Consider the following 12,557-nt stretch of genomic DNA (forward strand, 5'->3'; position numbering starts at 1 on the left):
TCTTGAGAAATCTGTATGCAGGTCAAGAAACAACAGTTAGAACTAAACATGGAACCACAGACTGGTTCCAAATCGGGAAAGGAGTACATCAAGGTTGTATATTGTCACCCTGCTTATTTAACTTATATACAGAGTACATCATGCGAAATGCTAGACTGGATGAAGCAGAAGCTGGAATCAAGATTGCCTGGAGAAATATCAATAACCCCAGATACGCAGATGACAGCACCTTTATGGCAGAAAGTGAAGAAGAACTAAAGAGCCTCTTGATAAAGTGAAAGAGGAGAGTGAAAAAGTTGGCTTACAACTCAACATTCAGAAAATTAAAATCATGGCATCTGGTCCCATCACTTCATGGCAAATAGATGGGGAAACAGTGGAAATAGTGACAGACTTTATTTTGCGGACCTCCAAAATCACTGCAGATGGTGACTGCAGGCATGGAATTAAAAGACACTTGCTCCTTGGAAGAAAAGCTATGACCAACCTAGACAGCATATTAAAAAGCAGAGATGTCACTTTACCAACAAAGTCTGTTTAGTCAAAGCTATGGTTTTTCCAGTAGTCATGTATGGATGTGAGAGTTGGACTATAAAGAAAGCTGAGCGCCAAAAAATTGGTGCTTTGAACTTTGGTGTTGGAGAAGACTCTTGAGAGCCCCTTGGACTGCAAAGAGATCAAAACCAGTTAATCTTAAAGGAAATCCATCCTGAATATTCATTGGAAGGACTGATGCTGAAGCTGAAACTCCAATACTTTGACCACCTGATGCAAAGAACCAACTCATTGGAAAAGATTCTGATGCTGGGAAAGATTTAGGGCAGGAGGAGAAGGGGATGACGGAGGCTGAGATGGTTGGATGGCATCACCAACACGATGGACATGAGTTTCAGTAGGCTCTGGGAGTTGGTGATAGACAGGGAAGTCTGGTCTGCTGCAGTCCATGGGGTCACAAAGAGTTGGACACGACTGAGCGACTGAACTGAACTGAACAGGTTTTTCTATTAAATGGTAATTTTGGTGATATAGCATTCTATTATTTTTTGCTTGACCAATCATGCTACAGTGGTATTAAGTGAGTGATAATTACATAATCACAATAGTAAAAAATGTTTATCAGTTTCATAATCAATAGTCAGACAAAAAATAAAAGATAATTACAGTTGCAAGCCATTATGGAAACATGATTAATCTAACAATATAAAATGACAAATGAAAGTGACAGTTGCCCAGTCGTGGCCAACTCTTTGCAACCCCGTAGACTATATGTAGTCCATGGAATTCTCTAGGCCAGAATACTGGAGTGGGTACCCTCCAGTATTCCCTGCTCCAGGAAAGGAATCCTGGAGAATTCCCTGCTCCAGGAAATCTTCTGGTTCCCTTCTCCAGGAGATCTTCCTAACCTAGGGATCAAACCCAGGTCTCCTGCATTGCAGGCAGGTTCTTTACAAGCTGAGCCACCAGGAAAGCCCAACAATAGAATATAATTACATACAATTTGGGTGGTCAAGCAGAATGATGTGGTAAGCAGAAGTGCATACATGCATATGTTTTCATCTATCCAGCCCTTCTGTGTCTTTTGGTTGGTGCATTTGATCTTATTACCGTTTTCTTAATTGTTTTGGGTTTATTTTCTGTAAGACTTTTCCTTTTCTTGTGTTTCTTGCCTAGAGAAGTACCTTTAGCATTTGTTGTAAAGCTGGTTTGGTGGTGCTGAATTCTTTTAACTTTCGCTTGTCTGGAAAGCTTTATGATTTCTCCATCAAATCTGAAAGAGAATCTTTCTGCAAAGATTTGGTTGTAGGTTCTTCCCTTTCATTGCTTTAAATATATGATGCCATATCTTTGTCTTTAGTTTTTGTCACTTTGATTGCTATGTGTCTTGGTGTGTTCCTTTTTGGGTTTATCCTGCCTGGGACTCTCTGTGCTTCCAGGACTTGGTTGACTATTGCCTTTCCCATGTTAGGGAAGTTTTTAGCTATTATCTTTTCAAATATTTTCTCAGGTACTTTCTTTCTCTCTTCTCCTTCTGGGACCCCTATAATGTGAATGTTGGTCCTTTTAATGTTGTCCCAGAGGTCTCTTAGACTGTCTTCATATCTTTTCATTCTTTTTTCTATATTCTGTTCTGCAGCAGTGATTTCCACCATTTTGTCCTCCAGGTCATTTATCCATTGTTCTGCCTCAGTTATTCTGCTATGGATTCCTTCTAGTGTATTATTCATCTCTATTTGTTTGTTCTTTAGTTCTTGTAGGTCTTTCGTTAACATTTCTTGCATCTTCTTCATTGTTTACCCAAGATCATGCATCATCTTTACTATAATTATTCTGAATTAATATTTTGGAAGGTTGCCTATCTCTACTTCATTTAGTTGTTTTTCTGGAACTTTTTCTTGTCCTTTCATCTGGGACATAACTTTCTGCATTTTCATGCTGATTAACTTTCTTTAATGCGGTTTTTGTTTTAGCCACTGTGGGACTGTGGTTCTTCTTGCTTCCCTCTGATGGAGGAGGCTAAGAGGCTTGTGTAAGCTTCCTAATGGGAGAGACTGAGAGTGGGAAAAGCTGTGTCTTGCTCTGGTGGGCAGGGTCTTGCTTAGTAAAGCTTTAATCCAGTTATCTAATGATGAGTGGGGTTGTGCTCCCTCCTTGGTAGTTGTTTGTACTGAGGCGACCCAGCCCTGGGGTCTGTGGGCTCTATGGTAGGGTTAATGGTGACCTCCAAGAGGGTTACTAAGGGAGGGTTACTAAGGGAGACCTTCTCAGACTGCTGCTGCCAGTGCCCCAGTCCCTATGGTGAACCCCTGCCAACCCACACCTCCACAGGAGACCCTCCCAACACTAGTGCATAGTTTTGGTTCAGTCTCCTGTGGGTCACTGCTCCTTTCCTCTGGGTTTTGGTGCATGCAAGATTTTGTTTGTGTGCCTCCATGACTAGAGTCTCTGTTTCCCTCAGTCCTGTGGAAGTCCTGTAATCAAATCCTGCTAGCCTTCAAGGTCAGATTCCCTGGGGATTCCCAGTCCCTTTTTCAGATCCCCAGGCTGGCAAGCCTGATGTGGAGTTCAGAACCTTCACAACAATGGGAGAATTTCTTTGGTATTATTGTTCTCTAGACTGTGGGTCACCCACCCGGCAATGGTATTTGACTTTTGTCATGACTGCACCCCTCCTATTGTCTCAGTGCAGCTTCCTCTTTGTTTTCGGACGTAGGGTATCTTTTTTTGGTGGGTTCCAACATCCTCCTGCCAATGGTTGGTCAACAGCTAGGTGCAGTTATGGTGCTCTCACAAGAGGAGATGAGCATACATCCTTCTATTCTACCATCTTGAACCAGAAGCCCTTTTATTGAATTTGTTACAGTTTTGCCTCTGTATTTTTATTTTTTTGGTTTTTTGGCCTCAAGGTATGTGAGATCCTAGCTCCCCAACCAGGAGTTTAACCCACACACCCTGCATTGGAAAGCGAAGTCTCAACCACTGAACCACCATGGAAGTACCTCTGGTTGACTTCTCTTTGATATCTAAAGATGTTAGCTTACTTTTCTTCATAATATACTTTCATCCTCATCTTTAGAAATTTTAAAGGCACAAGTCTGTACACACACAGAGAAATATATATATATATATATATATATATATATATATATATCTCACTGTATAAATACCAAATGGTAATATTAATAGAATTTGGAGTTTTCAGTTTTTTTTCTTTTTGGTTGTGGAGCTTTCCTACTGCTTCTACAGTGAATATGAATTGCTTATATAATAAAATAGAAATTAATAGAGACTTTACCTGGTGCATGGCATGAAGTTTGCATTTTTGTAGGTCAAGTATTTCTGACTTTACTGTTGTGCTAGGGGATATAAGGTAATGAATTCCAATCTCCTTGCCTTGGAGAATTTACACATACAGACACACACACCTCATACCCACAAATACAACTAATAGAGGAGTGTTAGCTTTTTCAACAATGAGATATAAAGGAGACATCATGGATGTATCTGACACTTAACCAATTTAGATTCCTTTGCCACAACTTTCACTTTGAAGTGTGTCTTTTGATTCTCCATTTAGAGAAATCCATCATGTTTGCTGATCAGAGAATGTCTAACCAAGGCTGCCCTGAGTCTATTCAGTCACAACAGTTAAGAAAGATGTGAAAATGCAATATGCAACCCAAGGAGTCACATGTGACAACCCTCAGAAATAACCTGTTTTCTAGACACTGCATTGTATGAAAGTCTTGAACATTAAAAATAAATAAGAATATCCTGTTTTACAGCACTACCAATTTTTTAAAACCTGATATTTCTAGGCCTCCCAATAATCTAAGGACAAACAATATCTTTAAAGTGGCCTACAATGCCCTATGAGATCCAGACCTGCCTCACCAACCTCATTCCTGCCATGTTCCCTTACTCTCTGCAGCTCAGGCCTCTTTAATCCCTTGGATATGCCCCGATTTTTCCTGCCACAAGGCATTTGCAAATACTATTCCTTCTGCCTGGAATTCTCTTCCCCCTACCTCTTTACCTAAATCATCCAGTTCGTAATTTAGGTGTTATCTGTGTCTTTGTTTTTTTACAGTACACTTTCCTTACCCCACAGACCATGTCTACCAGCCCAGCTTCTGTTCTCACAACACAATTAACCTTTCCTTCCTATCACTAAAGATGGAATTTTACATTAGTATGATGATTTTATTAATGCCAATTGCATCTTCTAGAAAGTTCTATGAGGGCAGAGATGAAACTGAATTTATTTTCTTATCACAGAAGCCCCTGCACTTGGACAGTGCCTGGCACAAGGTGTAGTTAAGCTCTAAATAATTAAATTGAAGAAATATAAAGATGAATGGAGATACAAACATTAGAACCTTCTCCTGTAAATACACGAGACGTAAAACTGTACACTTAGCTAGACAGATTGAAAGAACTTTGAAAGCAGCAGAGTTCAGTGACCATTCACAAATTGATGCTTTATCATAGTGAGCAGTTTGCTTCTTTTTGAGGCATACTACTAACTATTCTTATTCATGAGTCCAGTACCCAGCATGACATTTCTACCATTTCTTCTTAACATGTACATAGTGTCTTACATTTGTATTATTCAATGGAGTTACATTTGAGGAATGTTCATGATAAAAAGGTGAATTCCCACATCCCTGAGTTACGCATTTTTGTTGTTGTTGTTCAGTCGCTCCATTGTGTCCAACTCTTTCTGACCCCAAGGACTGCAGCATGCCAGGCTTCCTTGTCCTTCACCATCTCGCAGAGCCTGCTCAAACTCATGTCCATTGAGTTGGTGATGCCATTCAACCATCTCGTCCTCTGTTGTCCCCTTCTCTTCCTGCCTTCAATCTTTCCCAGCATCAGGGTCTTTTCTAATAAGTCAGCTGTTTGCATCAGGTGGCCAAAGTATTAGAGCTTCAGCTTCAGCATCAGTCCTCCCAGTGAATTTTCAGGACTGATTTCCTTTAGGATTGACTGGTTTTGATCTCCTTACAGTCCAAAAGACTCTCAAAAGTTTTATCCAACACCGTAGTTCAAAAGCATCAATTCTTTGGCAGTCAGCCTTCTTTATTGCCCAACTGTCACATCCATAAATGACTACTGGTAAAACCATAGCTTTGACTATATGGATTTTTGTTGGCAAAGTAATGTCTCTGCTATTTAATATGCTGTCTCAGTTTGTTATTGCTTTTCTTCCAGGGAGCATCTTTTAATTTCACGGCTGCAGTCACCATCTGCAGTGATTTGGGAACCCAAGAAAAGAAAAATCTCTCACTATTTCCATTGTTTTCCATCTGTTTGGAATGAAGTAATGGACCCAGATGCCATAATCTTCGTTTTTTGAATGTTGAGTTTTAAGCCAGCTTTTTCACTCTACTCTTTCCCTTTCATCAAGAGTCTCTTTCATTCCTCTTTTGTTTCTGCCATAAGGTTGCTATCATTGCAGATCTGAGGTTATTGATGTTTCTCCCATCAATCTTGATTCCAGCTTGTGCTTCATCCATCCTGGCATTTTGCATGATGTACTCTGCATAGAAGTTGAATGAACAGGGTGGCAATATATAGCCTTGACGTACTCCTTTCCCAATTTGGAACCAGCCCATTGTTCCACGTCCAGTTCTATCTGTTGCTTCTTGACCTGTGCACAGATTTCTCAGGAGGCAGGTCTAGTATTCCCATCTCTAAGAATTTTCCACAGTTTGTTATGATCTACATAATGAAAGGTTTTAGTATAGTCAATCAAAGTAGATGTTTTTCTAGAATTCTCTTGCTTTTTCAATGATCCAATGGGTGTTGGCAATTTGATCTCTGGTTCCTCTCCCTTTGCTAAATCCAGCTTGAACTTCTGGAAGGTCAAGGTTCACGTACTGTTACTTGGAGAATTTTGAGCCTGCCTTTGCTAGTGTGTGAGAGGAGTACAATTGTGCAGTAGTTTGAACATTCTTTGGCATTGCCTGTCTTTGGGATTGGAATGAAAATTGACCTTTTACAGTCCCATGGCCACTGCTGAGTTTTCCAAATTTGCTGGCATATTGAGTGTGGCACTTTCACAGCATCATCTTTTAGGATTTCAAATAGCTTAGCTGGAATCCCATTACCTCCACTAGCTTTGTAGTGATACTTCTAAGGCCCACTGGACTTTGCATTCTAGGTTGTCTGGCTCTAGGTGAGTGATCACACCATCATGGTTACCATCGTGGTTTTGCATTTTTTTTTTACCTGCCAAATATTCCCTAGTACCCTGACCAAAGCTGCCAAGATGGCTCCTTTCTAGACTCACCTAGCATGCAGGGTTTCTAGATTATCCTTGCTTTCTAATAAGACACATGAGGCCAAGAAAGAAACTAGTTCAAGGATTTTATTCTCTCGTCATTCCTTACCAGTTGCAAAGCCAAGTGTTCCTGAAACCTCCTGTCTTCTGTCTGGAAGTGGTTGTCTTCAGCTATCTGAACATTCATGGGCATCAAAGCTTCGCATAGGACACATAACCATGCTGCTGAATCCCAAAGAATTTTGCTCAGGACCTGCAGCCAAGCTTTTGCTGTCACTGCTGGATAAACATTACAAAGGAGAGGAAAATTTTCCCACCTCTTTTTGTCTAACTTAAGACAGGAATAAAGACCATGTTAATGGCCAAACACTATGTTTTCATGTCTCACTTAGAACATCAATGGATGAGTGTCTGCTTATTATTTTATAGAAATGTAAAAGGCAAAGTGTGAGATTTCAAGAAGAAGATGGGCTTTTACTAGAATGTTTAATGGTTTTACACATTCTTTCTTCTCACCAACAGACAACTCATTGTATAGAAGAGATACCCTGGGATACCCTGCTTGAGATCTTCACTGTCTGTTTTTTGTGTACGCTTCTTCTGAGAAGGTAAAATCATTATGCAGTAGTGTTGGCATCTCAGGTTACATGTGGGGTATTTTTCAAAAGGTCTCCCCAAAATAGAGCCAGTTTACTTTGTCACATTGGTGCTTTTCAATTTTGTGCTCATTTTAATTGCATCCACTCAGCAGTTCATTATAGTCTCAGTCCCTGAAGGTCACTCACTGTTACCACCTCTGAAGCTGGTGCTGCACAAAACAGCATGACAGCACAGAGGAAGACCTTTGACTGCACTGTCCCTTCCTCAGATACTCACCACCTCAGCTACTTTTAATTCCTCCCTACCAAACTTGCAGCTTCAAAGAAAATGACTTTAGCATGCAGGTTTTATGTGGCATTTTAGACATCACAGGGTTTGTGTACGGGCTGTAAGGGGTGAGAGCCCTTTCTTACACCTCTGAGGTCTCGTAAAGGGAGTTCCTGATCTTGCTTATCTATAATGCTTAGCCCCTTTATAGACATCTTCCTGATGTCAAGCGTGACAAGAAAGTAATTAAAATGGAGAACTTCCCATATATGTTTTAGAAATGAATTGGGAAGCCCTTGAATCACTGGTCTTGCATGATCTAGCACTTTACCACTCCCTGTTTTAAGGGGAGACTCTCTGTTTGGAAGTCTGATCAGGTTGCAATCTACAAAATCACAGCTCTGGAAAGAACTCCCTATTCGATATGCATCCATAGAGACATGAGTATATTATTCCTTCCAAAGTCAGCTGCAATTGAAGCTCACTAAATTGACTCCACATCTTCCTATCTCAGGCAGTGACAGAGGAATAGCAAGTATTTTTTACTAAAATGCTCATTTTTAACCAACCCCTTTTTTGAAGATTTCTCTATCACTGATGCAGAGGACATGATCTTTACTTCATAGAAGATGGCAGAACACCAGCAAATCAATGTTTGAGTCCAGGGGCTGCTGTCAGTGCATCAAATGCTTACCCAGCAACTGTGTCTTTTGCCAGCAATGTCATGCAGAATTGAGGACAGAATTTATTGTAAATGTAAGAGGATTAATGTCAAAAGGAAATTTTGCATTTTTGTGAGCATAAATATATATGTATGCATTCACGGAGGGTCAGGCATTGCACAAACATACCTGTCTTCACCCCTTGGTACTCCATATTAATGATAGCCAAGAAAATCATGCTAATTGATATATCTCACATTGTGTAACAATGTTGTTTCAACAGATAGCTTATACCAATTCCTCTACTAAGCTGCCTACACTGAGTGGTAGATGACTGGTTTCTTTTTATTTGTTCATTCTGTTCATTTTCATGGGGAGCACCCCAACACCCATCATCTTCCCACTCTGCTCTCTTCTAGCAGAATTTTCCTGAACTGGGTTGTATTCAGAATTATGAAGTTGTAATGGTGAATGGATAGAAAATTAAAGGAAAGGCAAGCAAGGGAAAATGTGGAAATCTGGTAGTCAAACCCTTAATCAAGTTGGTTTTACTTGGTTCACATGAAAAAAGTACCTCTCCAGCAAGTGCTACCTTCCCAAAGATTACTTTTGTCACATCTCAAAATGGTGATGATCATTTATTAAATGGATGTGATGTACAGGCACCGTGCTAAAAGCTGTGTGTGCACAGGGTCAGTTAATCCCTGTTCCCGTGCTGTCAGGTGTTGCTGGTCTTATCCCCTTTTCACAGCTGCAAACACTGAGGTTCAGAGGAACTGACTCATCTGTGGTCAAATGGCTGCTAGATGATGAGTGCGTGTGGGATATGAACATGACAGTGTAGTCTGGAGCCTAGACACTTAATTAGGACTTCTCTGCACCATTTATTTTTACCCTTGAAATTCCCAATTATTTTGTAGATTTTGATAACCTATCATGAAGAGGTAATACAGAGGCAACAATAAAAGCTATATAGAGAAGACACATGAATTTTCTACACATATGTCAGCAAAATCTGATGCTCTGAAATGTGAATCTTTGTTCTCACCGCTTATAATGAACTTGATTTTGCTTGTGACACACACCTCTAGAGCTCAGTGTCAATCCTGTGTCCCTTACCACCACCATCCAAACAGCCAAGACCTAATCATTCAACTAATAGGCTGTAAATAAATTGTCTTCAGAGGTGGAGGTTACCTAGGAGCTAAAGTAATAAATTTTAAAATCACAGCTCCTAAATAGTACTGAGTTTTTACCAGAATACAATTTGACCATCCTTGTGCCCACAAACTTATTTTGAAATCTCACTTCAGTTCAGTTGCTCAGTCGTGTCCAACTCTTTGCAACCCATGGACTGCAGCACGCCAGGCTTCCCTGTCCCATCACCAACTCCCAGAGCTTGCTCAAACTCATGTCCATCACAGTGGTGAAGCCATCCAACCATCTCATCCTCTGTCATCCCCTTCTCCTCCTGCCTTCAATCTTTCCCAGCATCAGGGTCTTTTCCAGTGAGTCAGTTCTTTGCATTAGGTGGCCAAAGTATTGGAGTTTCAGCTTCAACATCAGTCCTTCCAATGAACATTCCGGACTGATTTCCTTTAGGATGGATTGGTTGGATCTCCTTGCAGTCCAGGGACTCTCAAGAGTCTTCTCTGACACCACAGTTCAAAAGCATCAATTCTTCAGCACTCAGCTTTCTTTATAGTCCAACTCTCACATCCATACATGACTACTGGAAAGACCATACCTTTGACTAGATGGACCATTGTTGGCAAAGTAGTGTCTCTGCATTTTAATATGCTGTCTAGGTTTGTCATAGCTTTTCTTCCAAGGAGCAAGCATCTTTTAATTTCATGGCTACCGTCACAATCTGCAGTGATTTTGGAGCCCAAAAAAATAAAGTCTGTCACTGTTTGCATTGTTTCCCCATCTATTTGCCATCAAGTGATGGTACTAGATGCCATGATCTTAGTTTTCTGAATGTTGAGTTTTAAAGCCAACTTTTTCACTCTCCTCTTTCACTTTCATCAAGAGGCTCTTTAGTTCTTCTTTGCTTTCTGCCATAAGGGTGCTGTCATCTGTGTCTCTTTTTTTTTCATTCTTGCTTTTTATTTTATTTTTTTAAATTAATTTATTTTAATTGGAGGCTAATTACTTTACATTATTGTAGTGGTTTTGCCATACATTGACATGAATCAGCCATGGGTGTACATGTGTTCCCCATCTCCCACCTCCCTCCCTATCCCATCCATCTGGGTCATCCCAGTGCACCAGCCCTGAGCACCCTGTCTCATGCATCAAACCTGAACTGGCAATCTGTTTCACGTATGATAATATACATGTTTCAATACTATTCTCTCAAAATCATCCCCCCTCGCCTTCTCCCACAGAGTCCAAAAGACTGTTCTATACATCTGTGTCTCTTTTGCTGTCTCACATAAAGGTTTATTGTTACCATCTTTCTAAATTCCATATATATGCGTTAGTATACTGTATTGGTGTTTTTCTTTCTGGCTTACTTCACTCTGTTTAATAGGCTCCAGTTTCATCCACCTTATTAGAACTGATTCACATGTATTCTTTTTAATGGCTGAGTAATACTCCATTGTGTATATGTACCACAGCTTTCTTATCCATTCATCTGCTGATGGACATCTAGGTTGCTTCCATGTCCTGGCTATTATAAACAGTGCTGTGATGAACATTGGGGTACACGTGTCTCTTTCGATTTTGGTTTCCTCGGCGTGTATGCCCAGCAGTGGGATTGCTGGAATCTCCACACTGTTCTCCATAGTGGCTGTACTAGTTTGCATTTCCACCAACAGTGTAAGAGGGTTCCCTTTTCTCCACACCCTCTCCAGCATTTATTACTTGTAGACTTTTGGGTAGCAGCCATTCTGACCAGCATGAGATGGTACCTCATTGTGGTTTTGATTTGCATTTCTCTGATAATGAGTGATGTTGAGCATCTTTTCATGTGTTTGTTAGCCATCTGTATGTCTCCTGACAGTCTTGATTCCAGATTGTGCTTTGTCCAGCCCAGCATTTCATATGATGTACTCTTCAGATAAGTTAACTAAGCAGGATGACAATATATAGCCTTGATGTACTCCTTTCACAATTTGGAACCAGTCTGTTGTTCCATGTCCTGTTCTAACTGTTGCTTCTTGACCTGCATGCAGATTTCTCAGGAGGCAGGTCAGATGGTCTGGTATTCCCATCTCTTGAATAATTTTCCACAGTTTATTGTGATCCATACAGTCAAAGGCTTTGGCGTAGTCAATAAAGCAGAAGTAGATGTTTTTCTGGAACTCTTGCTTTTTCTGTGATCCAACGGATGTTGGCAATTTGATCTCTGGTTCCTCTGCCTTTTCTAAATCTAGCTTGAACATCTGGAAGTTCATGATTCACATACTGTAGAAGCCTGACTTGGAGAATTTTGAGCCTTACTTTGCTAGTTTGTGAGATGAGTGCAATTGTGCAGTAGTTTGAACATTCTTTGGCAGTGCTTTGGGTGAAATCTACAAATGCCTAATATCATTCCCTTGTAAGAACAGGGACTTCAAAGAATCTCTCAGATGATTTTGCTACTACTGTGGCCCATTCAATTCCCCTGACACTTGTTGAACTTAAACAACCCAGAGTGAGAAAAAATAGCCATTCTGGGTGATATTTGTTTGATCAGGCTGTGAAAAATTGAATCACTCAATCAAGCCTGCATATTTAAGGGGACAGCTCAATTGAATGACAGCAGATTTTATGTGTGAGCCTGCATCTGTTAGTGGAGCTGACTAACAAAGTGACTGTTGATCATATGAATAAGTTTTTATCTAGTTGCAGCCTGGAGAAGCAATGAAAAGAAATTATCTACTCGTAAGTGATATCCAATCAAGGTGAGAACTGGAAACTGAATGTTTGTAAGTCTATGTTTATTAGAGCACTGCTTTGTTTTCTCTTATTTTGGGATAGTCTGCCTTGGGGGGATCATATTCACCTATTCAAATGTAAAGATGTAAAGAAGAGAAATCAGAGACCCCTTTAGAAAGTTAGATTTAGAATATTTCATCAAAGTTTATCTTGCATTGCCAGACTGACTTCTTGCTAAATCCTTGTTTTATCTCAGCCTCCTCCTTGGTTAAAATTCTTCTCTTTGAACCATCTCTAGGTTGAAACCTTCTTGGCAAAATAATATAAACCAGCATCTGCAGCTCGATGGACCTTTCAAGCCCTCCCAAGGTGAGAAA

At 40.3% G+C, this 12,557-nt stretch overlaps 1 protein-coding gene across 16 annotated transcripts in view; it reads left to right on the plus strand.

Moving 5' to 3' along the window:
* The window catches only part of LOC129659005 (histone H3.3A-like), a 247,000-nt gene that overhangs the window by 20,289 nt on the left and 214,154 nt on the right, over window positions 1–12,557 (plus strand). For 8 of the 16 annotated variants that reach the window (XR_008717718.1, XR_008717716.1, XR_008717720.1 and 5 more), the window contains exons 2-4: window positions 7,307–7,392; window positions 12,148–12,206; window positions 12,479–12,549. The gene's annotated coding sequence lies outside the window, so the exon portion shown is untranslated. Of the gene's footprint in view, window positions 1–7,306; window positions 7,393–12,147; window positions 12,231–12,478; window positions 12,550–12,557 lie in introns of all 16 variants that reach the window. The other 8 variants (XR_008717721.1, XR_008717725.1, XR_008717726.1 and 5 more) reach the window with 2 other exon arrangements.

Source organism: Bubalus kerabau, chromosome 8 (genome assembly GCF_029407905.1).
Source record: "Bubalus kerabau isolate K-KA32 ecotype Philippines breed swamp buffalo chromosome 8, PCC_UOA_SB_1v2, whole genome shotgun sequence".
Taxonomy (NCBI): Eukaryota; Metazoa; Chordata; class Mammalia; order Artiodactyla; family Bovidae; genus Bubalus; species Bubalus kerabau.